This window comes from Notamacropus eugenii, chromosome 2 (genome assembly GCF_028372415.1).
Source record: "Notamacropus eugenii isolate mMacEug1 chromosome 2, mMacEug1.pri_v2, whole genome shotgun sequence".
NCBI classification, from domain to species: domain Eukaryota; kingdom Metazoa; phylum Chordata; class Mammalia; order Diprotodontia; family Macropodidae; genus Notamacropus; species Notamacropus eugenii.
Window position 1 is genome coordinate 147,206,138 of NC_092873.1, and position 15,423 is coordinate 147,221,560.

At 36.8% G+C, this 15,423-nt stretch overlaps 1 long non-coding RNA gene across 1 annotated transcript in view; it reads left to right on the plus strand.

Moving 5' to 3' along the window:
* LOC140523708 (uncharacterized) overlaps positions 1-15,423 on the plus strand; it is a 182,663-nt gene that overhangs the window by 110,017 nt on the left and 57,223 nt on the right. The window contains exon 2 of the long non-coding RNA XR_011973447.1: positions 8,276-8,486. This is a non-coding gene — a long non-coding RNA (uncharacterized lncRNA). The remainder of the gene's footprint in view (positions 1-8,275; positions 8,487-15,423) is intronic.

The following is a 15,423-nucleotide window of genomic DNA, read 5'->3' on the forward strand; positions in this document are numbered from 1 at the left end:
TGAATCTGGCTGCTGCACCTGCTAATGTAGCCTCTGCAGCAACTGCCTGAGGCCAGAGCTATGGAAGGCCCTTCTCCCTTCCTGGCCAGCTGAAAAAACCCCGTCACTGACCTTTGGTGCCTGTGGGTTGAGGGATCTGCGAACCTGCTGCTGCTGGGACTGGAGATTCTGCTACTAAAGATTCTGCCCCCAAGGGCTGTTCACTGAGCTGCGCACCGAGGCCAAGGCTGAGCTGGGCTCTGCTCTGCATCTGGTGCAACAGACTTTTCTCGTGGGCCTTTCAGGTCACCTTGGGCTGGAAATCTCCTCCACTCTGTTGTTCTCCACTTCTGCTACTTCAGAATTTTTTGAGAGTCCCTCTCTCCAGGTATTTTATGGGCTGTGTGGGGAGAGCCTCCATATCTGTGTCTTTCTACTTGGTCATCTTGGCTCTGCTCCCTCCCCCCCCCCCAGGAAAGTAATTATTAAGAAAACAAGAGATAGAAGCAATTATAAGAGCTAATTTTTTGTTTACATGAAATTAGAAAGGTTCTTACAATCAAAATAAATGAATTTTCCATAAGAAGGGAAATGGTAAACTAGAGAAAATGCATTTGCATCACATTTCTCAGATGAGGATGTAATATCTAAGATAGATCACTAACAGTAATATGTAAGAATAAATGTCATTCCTTAATAAATAAGTGATCAAAAGATATGAACATTCTTAAAGAAAAAAAACAACCTACAAATGGGTTATACAAATACATATAGATATATGAAAGATTAGACTGGATGATTTGATGAACTCATTTGATGAACTCATCAGGCTCCTATAGATTCAATTACAATCTCTATGTTGATGTTTCTCAATTCTACCCATTTTTCCCCAGTCACTCAGTTAATCTCCAGTTCCACTATTGCTTTGAGACTTCTCAAACTGGATTTATAATAGGTACATTCAGCCCAATATTTCCAATTATCTTTTCCTCTAAACTGTACCTACCTCCTACCTTTCCTATTACTGTAGAAGGCAACATCATCCTCCTAGTATCTCAGGCTCACAACCTAAGAATCCTCCCTAACTCTCAACGCCCTTGCCCATATCCATACTGTTGACAAGTCCTATCTATTTCTCCTCTGCAATATCTTTTATGCATCCCCCTACTCTCCTGAAATTGCCACCACTCCATTTGTAAGTCCTCATCATCTCCTACATCTTCCATTGGAATGGCCATTTGATTAGTTTCTTTGCCCCAAGTTAACATCTCTCCTTACTGTATTATGTTGAACATTTGATTTTGTAAGTAATCATCCAAAAGTATAAGGTTAACCATGTCATCCTACTACTCAATCTATTTCAGAAACTATTACCTACAAGATAAAATATAAATTGCTCTGTTTGCATATTAAAGCTCTTCAAAACTTGGATCTTTCCTACTTTTCCAAGCTTTTATTTTTGGTTAAAAATTTATCTTTATTTTTAATTTAGTTTTAAAAATCTTATTTAAATTTAATTTTTCCTAATTACATGTAAAAACTGTTTTAACATTTTTTTTCAGATTTTGAGTTCCAAATTCCCTCTCTCCCTCCCTTTCCCCCGTTGAGAAGGCAAACAATTTGACGTTGGTTATACATGTGTAGTCATGCAAAATGTATTTCCATGAAAGTCATTCTGTGAAAGAAAACACAGACAAACAAAGAAGAAGAAACAAGAAAAATAAAGAAAAAGTATCTTTGATCTCTATTCAGGCTTCACTACTTCTTTCTTTGGAGATGGACAACACCTTTCATCACAAATCCTACAGAATTGTCTTTGAGCACTGTATTACTTAAAATACCTAAGTTATTCACAGCAGATCATCTTACAATAGTGCTGTTAGTGTATACAATGTTCTTATTTTGCACATTTCACTTTGCACCAGTTCATGTAAGTCTTTCCATGTGTTTCTTACAGCATCTTGATCATAATTTCCTAATCACAGTATCATTTCATCACCATCTTATACAGCTTATTCAACCATTTCCCATTTGACACTCATCCCTTCAATTTCCAATTCTTTGCCACCACTAAAAGAGCTCCTGTAAATATATTTTCCTTTTCTTAAAAAAGATAGCTCTTTCAGATATAGACCTACTAGTCTTTTCCAAGCTTCTTATACCTTACTCAAATCCACATACTCTGCATTCCAGTGACATCCATTTCCTTGCTATTCCTTAAACATAATATTCCATTTCCTAATTTTATACATTTTCACTGGCCATCCTCTATACTTGGAATGCATTTCTTCCTTGTCTCTGCTTCATGGCTTTCCTGACTTCAAGTCTCATATAATATTTTTCTTTTACGAGATGCATTTCTGAACCACCATCAACACCCTTAAGGCTAGTGCTTTATTTCTGAGGTTACCTTCAATTTATTCTGTGTATATATTGTTTGTGTATTATTGTGTATAAGCTGTCTCCTCCATTACATAGTTCTTTCCTAGAGGGCAACCATTGCTTTGCTTCATTTTATTTTTTGCATTCTCAGCACTTAGCACAGTGTTAAGATTTAGTAAGAACTTGATTTGACAAAAGTGACTTGAGATAAGTCATATGATTAACAAGGAGGTGATGAACTATTTTCACTGATCTGTATTATCCCTCAAATGTATCCAAAATGAGAAATATGAAAGAGATAAACTAATTTCAGCCGTCTTCAAGGCATCAAGGATTTTACAAGACACTAATAAGGTAGAAAACTGATTCAGAGAAGATTAATCCCTGGTCTCTTGTTCTGGCAGGCCTGCATAATAGGTTCCATAAGTTTGTGTTCCAGGATGTACTGAGTAATTCCTTTGCTACTGCTGTGGTTTCTATCAGCATTCAAAAGCCTTTGCCTACATTTTACCATTATATGACATCAAACAAAGAACTAATTTCTGTCTCTCTATGCCAAGGGTGGGGGAACCTATGGCCTCGAGGCCACATATGGCCCTATAAGTCCTCAAGTGTTACCCTGATTCAGTAAAAGGACCACATTTGAGGAACTAAAGGGTCATATGTGGCCTTGAGGCTGCAAGTTCCCCACCCTGCTCAATGCTGTGCAAAGAATATGGAGATATAGAAAAGCAGAAATTTGCTCTGCCTGTTATTAAAGCAGTTATAAGTTAAAGAACTAAGAAAGAGAGGGGACTACAGGCTGGTGCCAGCATGTACAGTGCTCTACTAGGCTTGAGCAAAAGGCATCTGGAATTGTACTCATTCCCCCAAAAGTCACTTTGGTAGAGACTAAGGCCAGGACAAAAAGAAATCCCCAGCATGGAAAAAGTATGGGACATCTTTGAGTTCTAGCCTTTAGGTAACATGACATTAAAGAGAACAAATCAGAAAGTAAGCATCAGGAGAATATAGAAGGAAGGGGCCTGAAATTGTCAACGTTATCAGGAGGAAAAAAAGTTGGTTAAAGACCTGGATCATAAACAGGTACATGAACAGGGAACATATTAATAATTAGAAGGGAATATGGTCTTCAGTTCTTCTAAACACGTATAAGCATCTATGAACAAATATTGCAATGCAGAGGAAAATGAGTTATCATCTGATGAGGCAAAGGAGTTCACCTTTTTCCCAAGAGTATGCAAACCCAGTGGGATGTTCCTCAGTAGTTCAAGAAAGAAGTAAGATTTGGGAAAGAAGAACTTATGGACTTTAAAACAGAAATAAGTGATAGAAGACACACACCCTCACACACACACACACACACACACACACTCCTGCTTGAATACATATTGCAATTCCTAACAAAAGTGAGGGGGTGGGGAGAGGAAACAACTGATTGGGAATGGAAGTATGTAGAAGTGAAAAAGAATCTTTTTTTGAAAAAAGAATAAAATGACTTTTAGAGAAAAACATGCACAAACATGAAAAACAAAACAATTATTTCTAATATGAAATATGTAGAAACAACTTAAAGATTTCATTAAGGAACCTGTTCACTCTAATGCAATAAATAATGTAAAGAAAAAAACTGGTCAGGACTTTGAACGTAGAAAACAAAGACCCTATTAAAAGAAATAATCCCTAGGAACATAAATTAAAGCAGACACTCTATGCTAAAAACTTCAATATAAATAATTAAATATAATATTTCTAATGACAAAGAATGAAAGACTTTCCAATTTAAAGCAAAACATATTCACATGACCTTGGATGCAGTTTGAAGTATATTTTTGTCTTTTATGTAATATGGCTAATATGGAAATGTTCTCCATTAGTGACATGTGTAAACCAAATCAAATTGCTTGCCTTCTCAGAAAGAAGGGAAAGGGACGGAGGGAAGTAAAAGAATTTGGAGTTCAACATTAAAAGAAATGATTTTAAAGATATTTTACATTATAATAAAATAAATAAAATGCACATTTAAAAATTCTTTTAATCCCACCCCCCACCCCAGAGAAGTCTTTGTGAGGATTTTACTGTCTCAACTCAGATTCATTGTGATTTTGATAGAGAGGCATATGCTAGGCATGAACAGATGCTACAAATACTCAACAAAACAGAGTTTAAGCAGAAGAATCTGTATTACAAAAGTAATCAAAGAAACAGCTGATTGAAAAAAAATTTATGAGGTGGTCATTTTTTAGAAAGAGTGTATAACGAGACATAGCCCACTGTCCCTGACTAGTATCTACACAATTTCAAGAGAATGTCAGAAAGGTCTAAAGCTCGTTGAGTGGACCTGTAAATTCATAGGTGACCATGGACAAAAGCCCAACTTGATGGAAAGGCCTGGACAGATTGAAATCAGTCCTTGTGAAAGTATGAAGAGATTACAGATCTTAAATCTATTGGTTTACTAAAGAAATATGGATTGATTCTTTTTTAAGCTCTGTCTTTAGGGTTCCTTTTGCAGGACCAGGCAAGTTCAGACCAGCCTCTGGCATTATGCAGAGGAGACAATAATAAACTTTGTCCTAAATTTAGTTATATTTTTAGTAATCACAACAGGGAGCTCTACGACATATGTTCCTCTCAGAGAGGAGAAGCCCAGGTCGATGAAAGTATTTGGCACCTTGTAACTCACAATACCCCAATGGTATAGTTTATCTCATAGTAGCAGATGTCTTGTCTTCTCTCATTACTTAATTGGAAAGGTTTCCTATTTTATACTTTTCAAGATTTGGCAACATTCTTTAACCCCATGAAAATCAAGAGATATTAGGTTACTTATGCATAGCCATTTCCAAAATGAGGGCCTCACCTAATCAGAAATGTTTTGGAATTCATCTTTTCTTTGTTCTTTTTTGTAAGGAAGTAGTATATCATATTATTCCTTTAATGACTTTTGAAAATAAAGTCCTACAGAATGAATTTCTAAACATGTTTATGGAAATATTTCTGTATTTCTATGTCTATACATACATACCCATGTATGTATATATATATGCACATCTCTCTCATATATATATAGGATATATATGTACATATACTTACCCATGTAAATGGATGTAGATAAATATGTAGATATGTACATATCTATCTCTATATATCCCTATCTCTGCAGACATGCAAATGTGTGTATGGTATATACATAACATGTATATGTATATATGTATGTGTATGTGTGTGTATATATATACATATGCATGTATATAGACACACACACTTATGCATACTGTGTCCTATCTCTCTTTTGTTCTGTTGCAATTACATCTGTCTTTTCTAAGGTTGAGTCTGTCATTCCTGACAATTGCTCCGAAGAGTTTTCTATCTCCTGATGAGAATTTCTTTTTCTTTGTGATAATGCCTTCATAATTACGATGATAAAGAAAGGAGCAGATCAAATATCTTCTCAAAGAGAAATTCACAGATTTTATTATCTTCTCCTCAATCAAATTCAACGTTGCTTCCAAAGATTTTCCCACCTCAAGGTCACACAAATGAGACAGCAGGTTCTGTTTCTCATTTTCTTTCTCCCTGCTTTGCTTGCCAGTACCTAAGGCAGATACTGCTTTACTAGGCAACCCTTCCTTCTTGACAAGGAAAAACCATAGCAGGTGACAGACATAGTCAAATAACTAAAGATAGCTGCACACAATAGGAGCTATTGCCAGGTCCTCTCAGAGGCTGAAAACATAACCCAGGACTACAATCTTTGTTTATGAACAGGAGGACGGTGCAATTTTTATCAAATCACTCCCCAAAGTCCCATTCTCAGATGTGATTACTTTACATAACAACCTCCCATATCAGAAAGTTAATTGCTCTAAATTACTCAAACGCTGTGATATGGAGCCAGGAGTCAGGAATTCTTAAAGTTAAACTCTGGTTGCTGGATCTTAACTAATTCATCAAACCCTGCTATGCCTTACTTTCTTTGTACGATGATGAAAATATTGACCTAAAATGTAGATATGAGTATCATAAATTAGAGATCGTAAAAATATTTTGAAAGTGTGAATTATTGTCTAAAGGTGGGGTGGGGAACCTGCCATGTGACCCTCTAGGTCCTCAAGTGCAACCCTTTCGCTGAATCCAAACTTCACAGAACAAATCCCCTTAATAAAAGGATTTGTTCTATAAAACTTGGACTTAGTCAAAAGGCCCCACCCAGGGACCTAAAAGGCCACATGTGGCCTCTATACCACAGATTTCCCACCTCTTTTCTAAAGTGAAATCTCCTATTTGATCAACATTGTTAAGATCTCAATCTCTCACCAGAGCTCAAGGGTTATTTGAAAAAGAATTATTTGAAGAAGTGCTGATTTCACTGTGGCTCTTTCCATGGCCTACCATGAAGAACAGTCAATGTTCTTTTTCCCATTTTATTTTATTTATTTATTTATTTTTAATAGTTCTGTCACATTGAATCTTTTTGGTGAAATTCTTTGTTTTTAAGCTTTCTAGTTTGTTATTTATTGATTTATTTATTTTTAGATTTTGACATTCATTTCCACAAAATTTTGAGTTTCAATTTTTCTCCCCATCTCTCCCTTCCCCCCACCCCATAATACCTTGCATTCTGATTACCCCTTCCCTCAATGTACCCTCCCTTCTATCACCCCCCACTCCTCCGTTATCCCTATCTTCTCTATTTTCTTGCAGGGCAAGATAAATTTCTATACCCCATGGCCTGTATTTCTAATTTCCCAGTTATATGCAAATAATTCTCAACATTCATTTCTAATACTTTGAATTCCAACTTCTCTCCTTCCTTTCCTCCCTATCCATCCCCACTGAGAAGTCATGCAATTCAATACAGGTTGTATATGTGTTGCTTTGCGAAAGACTTCCATAATAGTCATGTAGTGTAAGACTAACTATATTGTCCTCCATCCTACCCTGTTCCCCCCTTTCTTCTGTTCTCTCATTTGACCTTGTCCTTCCCAAAAGTGTTTACTTCTAGTTACTCCCTTCTCCCATTTGCCCTCTCTTCTACATCCCCCTCATCCTACTTATCCCCTTCTCCCCTACTTTCCTGTAGTGTAAGATAGATTTTCATACCAAATTTAGTGAGCATGTTATTCCCTCCTTAAAACATATGTGAATAGAGTAAGCTTCACTTTTCCCCTCTCACCTCCTCCATTTTTTCCTCCATTGAACAAGATTTTTCTTATCTCTTTTATGAGTGATAGCCTGCCTCGTTCCATTTCTCCCGTTCTCCTCCCAATATTTTCCTCTCACCCCTTAATTTAATTTTATTTTTTATGGATGTCATCTCTTCTGATTCAACTCAACTTGTACTGTCTATGTGTATGTGCGTGTGTGTGTGCATGTGTGTACATATGTGTATGTGTGTGTGTGTATGTGTGTGTGTATAATCTCTCCACCTACCCAAATATTGAGAAAAGTCTCAAGAGGTAAAAATATTATCTTTCCATGTAGGAATATAGGCAGTTCAGCTTTAGAATATCCTTTATGATTTCTCTTTTCTGTTTACCTTTTCATGCTTCTCTTGATTCTTGTGTTTGAAAGTCAAATTTTCTATTCATTTCTGGTCTTTTCATCACAAATGCCTGAATGTCCTCTGTATCATTGAATGACCATTTATTCCCTTGAAGTATTATACTCAGTTTCACTTGGTAGGTGATTCTTGGTTTTAATCCCAGTTCTTTTGACTTTTGGAATATTCTACTCCAAGCTGTTCAATCCCTTAATGTAGAAGCTGCCAGATCTGTGTTACCTTGATTGCATTTCCACAACACTCAAATTGTTTCTTTCTAGTTGCTTGCAATATTTTCTCCTTGACCTGGGAACTCTGAAATTTGACCACAATAGTCCTAAGAGTTTCTCTGTTTTGGGTCTCTTTCAGGAGGTGTTCCTATTCACTGAATAGGATTTACTGCATTCAAAGTGAGAACCTGCAAAGGCCTTAGATTAAAAGGACCAAGGTCTTCCATTGTATCCTGAGTCATCTCTAGTTGTCCTGAAGAATATCTGGCCACTGGACCTGGATGGCTCCAGAGGAGAACATGAGGCTGTTGACATTACACAATCCTCCCTCACTCAAATCAAAGGATACTGTAAGTCATGTCATCATTTTCCTTATTTCATGGTCCTCTTTGAAAATGAAGGACAAACACAACCTGCGGGCAGACTGAGTTTCTTGAATGGGAACCCATTCAGGTTGCCATCTCCTTCTCCCTCTCCTTCTCCTCTCCAAAAGAAAATAAATTTTGAAGGCCAGAAGCTACCCAGTTAACTCAGGGTTAATTTTCAAGATTCCTTCTCCCCTTCCTTCCTTCTTTCCTTCCTTCTTTCCTTCCTTCCTTCCTTCCTTCCTTCCTTCCTTCCTTCCTTCCTTCCTTCCTTCCTTCCTTCCTTCCTTCCTTTGATTTTATTTCTTTTGTATGTTTGTTCATTGTTCCATCCTGTCTGTCTTTCTTTCTCTCTCCTTAATGACCAAACGTTAAACCCATTTCACTCTGGAGCTCCTATATTGGACTACAGTAGGTCCCTGCCCAAGCTCCACTTAATGGCTATATTTTGAGCCCTCCTGGCTCAGAATGACTGTCAATAGGAACTGTTTCTCTTTTGACCAGCAACCCTGAGGGTCTTCCCCTCCCAGTTTGAGCTTTTTGATTCTTAATTAAAGCAGCCATCCCTTAACTCACTTCCTTTTGTATTTCCTTGACTCACTTTTTAAACAGTCCTATTCACTGAATGGGCCTTGGCTCATTCAAAATGAGGACCTGAAAATATCTTAGCCTTAAAGTGCCAGTTTATCCCATTGCATCCTGGGTCATCTCCAGTCTTCTTGATGAATATCTGGCCACTGGACCCAGGTGACTCTGGAAGAGAAAGTGAAATTCATGCCCCTTCACAGTTCTCCCTCACTCAAATTAAACATTACGGAAAGTCAAGTCATCATTTTGCTGAGGCTATGCTTCTCTTCAAAAATGAAGGACAAACAGAACAACAATTTTGGCATCTATGTGAAGAATGAATTCAATCTGAAGTGGAATAGAAACAGGAAAGCCAATTAAGAGGCTATTGTAATATTCTTTGCAGGAGGTGATTGATTAGGTAAATGTGGTGAAGGCAGAAATTAGAGGCCTGAGATGCTATGGAGGTAAAATTAACAAGACTTAGCAACTAACAGAAAATGAAGGATGCATGAGGTAAAAGATTGAAAGGACTCTAATATTCAGAAAGAGGGTAACTTAGAACATGATGGAAATCATTCCTTAATAGAAATAGTGAAGTTTAATGGCATGACAGATAATGATATTTCTTTTGGATACATTAATTTTGATTCAATGTGACAGCAAAGGAGACAGACATAGATAGCATAGTGATTATTACACTAGACTGAGTTCAAATCCACCCTAAGAAATATACTAGCCATGATACCCTGGATTTCACCAATTTGTGCCTCAAGTTCCTCATCTGTAAAATGAAGGGTTTGTATATGATTTTTTTTTGCATCACTCTCATTTCTCTTCTCAATTTTTCCTCTACTCCTCTTATTTGATTTTCAAAAACCTTTTTGAGCTCTTCCATGACATGAGATCAATTCATATTTTTCTTGGAGGTTTTGGATGCAGGATCTTTGAGTTTGCTGTCTTCTTCTGATTGTATGTTTTGATGTTCCTTGTCACCAAAGATAAAATAAAATACCTTTTCATTAAGTAAGAATCCGTAGTCATTCACCCCATCACCACAACATTTGTTCATTTTCCCAGACAATTACTTGACTTTTGAGATATTTGTTAAGTGGAGGGCTCCAGAAGCAGCTCTTGCTTTACCTGTGGCTGCCTGTGGCTGGGTCCAGAGCAGGCACACACTCCCTTCTTAGCCAGGGGAAATACTCTTCCCACTGACATTCAACGCTATCTTTGTCATTTGTGAGTTGAGAAGTTTGGACACTGCTGCAGCCATCAGTGATTCAGTCCCCTAAGGCCTGCTCCAGCTTTGTCTATGTCAGCACCACCCATGGTGAACTGTGCTTTCTGCTCCTAGCCTGGTGAGATAGACCCTTCCTGTCAACACTTCTCATTGTTTTGGAGTGAAAATTTGTTTCAGTCTGTAATTTTCTGGCTTCTGGTGTTCTAGAATTTGTTTGAGTCATTTTTAAACATTTTTTGAAGGGTTTTGGGAGAAAGAGCAAGCAGGTACTCCGCCATTATGACTCTTCCTCCTAGTCTCTTGAATATTAGGAGAAAAACTAGCCTATAGGTTCATGTAGCAGACGGAGGAACCTCAGAGGTAAAGATAATATCATAAAGGTAATAATCATGAAGAAAGGAGAGTGAAGCCAGAGGAGAGGGGCTAGACTTCAAGAATAGGGGAAGAGAGAGAGCTCAAAGTTGCTGGAGGATGAACCAAAGGTTTAGTAAGAGGGAGGCAAAGTGAGTGAAAGAAAAAAGAGCTAGTTGGCACAATAGATGGAGAACCCAGCATGGAGTCAGGAAGCCTCATCTTCATGAGTTCAAATTTGGCTTTAGAGTTTTACTATCTATATGACCCTGGATAAGTCACAAGCCCATTTGCTTCAGTTTCCTCAACTATAAAATAAGTTGAAAAATGAATTGGCAAAACACTCTAGTATCTTCACTAAGGAAACCCCAAATGGTGTCACAAGGAGTGACAAAGACACAACTGAACTGCCTGAGCAATGGCAGTTTCAAGAATTTTAAATTAAATTATAATTAAAGAGTATTAATTATATCGGTTATGCATGGTGGTAAATACCTTGTTTGAAAACATAGAAAAGCAACATATCTCAATGTTTCCTTTAACTTGCTAGCAGACATAAGAAAGGAACCTCAGCCTTTTGACAAGGTTTTATGTTCATTATTTATTAAACAAGTAAAGGTATTGTAAAGATAGGTTACATTATAAACTTTTGGAAGGAGGAATTGAAGAAATAAAAAAAAGCCATTGACCTATCAGAACATAATTCATGGTATGAGATTTTAGAGAATACTATAATCGTTATATGATCATCATAAGAATTAGAATATTATATTTAAAGTCATAAAATATGTAAATATAAAATAAATATATAAATATAATATAAAAATATATATAAAATATCAGAAAATCAAATATTTTTGGAATGCCTTCCTTGTTCTTAAACCTTTTTGGCCAGCAAACCTGAGGGCCTTTCTCTGCTTGTTTGATTTTTTATTCTAAAGTCCCATCCCTTAACTCACTTCTTAAAGAGATTTATTCACTGAATGGGCATTGCCTCACTCAAAGTGAGAACTTAAAAAATCCTTAGCTTAAAATGGTCAAAGTCTCCCTCTGCATTCTGGGCCATCTCCAGTTGGCACAATTGATATCTTGCCATCAGAGGACTCTGGAGGAGAAAGTGAGGATGGTGACTTTTCACAGTCCTCCCTCATTCAAATCCAATTGAATTTCAAATCATGTCATCATCTCCCTGATGTCATGGTCCTCTTTGAGAATCTGGATGTAGAAAGACCAGAGAACATTCTGATGAAATGGGAAAAATGAAGTTGCAATTTCTTTCCCAAATTAATATCACTCTTCTAAAACACTGCAATGTTTTTGTAATAGCCTCATCAATTCTCTCCTATCTATTCTATCCTATACTATGATACTACGATCTCAGAACTGGGTATCCTCAGATTTCTTCATCTAAAGACAAATTTGTATGAAAGAGCTGCTGATGTGAGTGAGCATCAAACAGTACACACAAAAAATGTAGGCTTGCAATCTGAAAGAAGGCTTGGCCTAATCTTCTCTGATTAATAATGTTTTCTGTCAATGAACAGTTCAGATAAAAATAAATGTTGGAAACCCAGTGCCACATTCGGGCTGAGGTACTAAAATCACATTTATCTGCAAAATTTTTTTTAAAATAGTCAAGAATGCATGCAGAGAGGTAAAAATAAAAGACAACTCACTCCTGCCAATTTAAAAAGGAAAAACTCCTGAACGTTACCTAACTTCATCAATTAAAAGCTCCCAGATTGAAAAGATGATAATGATGCTAAAGATCATTATGATGATAAAAGTAAGAGACAGTAAAGCATAGTATCCTTGGAGTCAAGTTCTTCATCTGTCACATACTGACTTTAATGTGTGTCTATGGGCAAATCATTTAACAATTTTATTACCCCTGAAAAGTCCCCAAGACTATAAATGACAGATGAGATGTTATCCATTAAAACCAATATATAGCATTTCCATATGAAAGTCCTCCTCACACCAAAGAAACTGCAGATTTGGACAATAATGTCATTTTTTGTAATATTTTAACTTTGTTAAAATATTGTTAAAATATTTTATTGAAATAGTTCCAAAACTACTACCCTACTTATGTTGTCTTCCCCTATCAGAACATAAATTTCTCAAGGGCAAGATATATCTTGCTTGTTTGTATTTGTATTCAAGACTTAGTACCATGTCTTGCCATACTAAGAACTTAATAGTTTTTTTTTTCCACTCATTTTCTCATTCATTCATTCAGCAACTAGTTACTAGAGTAGATCAATTACTGGATTTGGAATCAGAAAGATCTGAATTCAAATATGGCTTTATATTCTCAGAACCTGGACATGTAAGTAATATATTTTGGCATCAGTTTCTTCATCTGTCAAATGTGAATAAGATACATCATACATACATAAACATACGTATATACATACATACATAGATACATACATACATATGAGAGAGCTCTTTAAAAACCTTAAGCACTATATGAGAGCTATTTATTATCCAGTCAGAATCCAACAATTAAATAAGAAGGAAAGGGGATGGAAATCATGATAGCAACAATTCATTCATTCATTCATTCATTCATTCATTCATTCATTCATTTATTTATTTATTTATTCATTCATTTATTTATTTATTTAACTTTCAACAATCATTTCCACAAAATTTTGGGTTCCAAATTTTCTCCCCATTTCTCCCCTCTCCCTGCCCCAAAATGCCGAGCATTCTAATTGCCACTATCAGCAATCTGCCCTCTCTTCTAACATCCCTCCCTTCCCTTTTCCCCATCTTCTCTTTTGTCCTGTAGGGCAAGATAACTTTCTATACCCCATTACCTGTATTTCTTATTTCCTAGTAGCAAAAACAGTACTCTACATTTGTTCCTAAAACTTTGAGTTCCAACTTCTCTTCCTCCCTCCCTCCCCACCCATCCCCTTTGGGAAGGAAAGCAGTTCAATATAGGCCATATCTCTGTAATTTTGCAAATGACTTCCATGATAGTTGTGTTGTGTAAGACTAACTATATTGCCCTCCATCCTACCCTGTTCCCCCCATTGCTTCTATTCTCTCTTTGGATACTGTCCCTCTCCAAGAGTGTTGACTTCAAATTGCTCCCTCCTCCCATTGCCCTCCCTTCCATCCTCCCCCCCACCCTGCTTATCCCCTTATCCCCCACTTTCCTGTATTGCAAGATAGGTTTTCATACCAAAATGAGTGTGCATTTTATTCCTTCCTTTAGTGGAATGTGATGAGAGTAAACTTCATGTTTTTCTCTCACCTCCCCTATTTTTCCCTCCATGAAAAAGTCTATTGCCTGCTTCTTTTATGAGAGATAGTTTGCCCCATTCTATTTCTCCCTTTCTCCTCTCAATATATTTCTCTCTCACCACTTAATTTCATTTTCTAAAGATATGATCCCATCCTATTCAATTCACTCTGTGCTCTGTGTGTGTGTGTGTGTGTGTGTATGTAATCCCACCAAGTACCCAGATATTGAAAAGTTTCAAGAGTTACAAATATTGTCTTTCCATGTAGGAATGTAAACAGTTCAGTTTTAGTAAGTCCCTTATGACTTCTCTTTGCTGTTCACCTTTTCATGGTTCTCTTCATTCTTGTGTTTGAAAGTCAAATTTTCTTTTCAGCTCTGGTCTTTTCATCAGGAAAATTTGAAAGTCCTCTATTTCATTGAAAGACCATTAATTCCCCTGAAGTATTATACTCAGTTTTGCTGGGTAGGTGATTCTTGGTTTTAGTCCTAGTTCCTTTGACTTCTGGAATATCATATTCCACGTCCTTTGATGCCTTAATGTAGAAGCCACTAGATCTTGTGTTATCCTGATTGTATTTCCACAATACTTGAATTGTTTCTTTCTAGCTGCTTGCAATATTTTCTCCTTGACCAGGGAACTCTGGAATTTGGCCACAGTGTTCCTAGGAGTTTCTCTTTTTGGATCTCTTTCAGGAGGTGATCGGTGGATTCCTTGAATACTTATTTTGCCCTCTGGTTCTAGAATACCAGGGCAGTTTTCCTTGATCATTTCATGAAAGATGATTTCTAGGCTCTTTCTTTGATCATAGCTTTCAGATAGTCCCAAAATTTTTAAATTGTCTCTTGTGGATCTATTTTCCAGGTCAGTTGTTTTTCCAGTGAGATATTTCACATTGTCTTTCATTTTTTCATTCTTTTGGTTTTGTTTTGTGATTTCTTGGTTTCTCATAAAGTCATTAGCCTCTATCTGTTCCATTCGAATTTTGAAAGAACTATTTTCTTCAGTGAGCTTTTGAATCTTCTTTTCCATTTGGCTAATTCTGGTTTTGAAAGCATTCTTCTCCTCATTGGCTTTTTGAACCTCTTTTGCCAGTTGAGTTAGCCTATTTTTCAAGGTGTTATTTTCTTCAGCATTTTTTGGGTCTCCTTTAGCAAGGTGTTGACCTGCTTTTCATGCTTTTCTTGCATCTGTCTCATTTCTCTTCCCAGTTTTTTCTCCACCTCTCTAACTTGATTTTCAAAATCCTTTTTGAGCTCTTCCATGGCCTGAGCCCATTGAATATTTATTTTGGGTATTTGGGATACAGAAGCCTTGAATTCTATGTCTTTCCCTGATGGTAAGCATTGTTCTTCCTCATCAGAAAGGGTAGGAGAAGATATCTGTTCACCAAGAAAGTAAACTTCTATGCTCTTATTTTTTTTCCCTTTTCTGGGCATTTTCCCAGCCAGTTACTTGACTTCTGAGTTTCCTTTCCACACCCACCTCAACCCCAGATCCA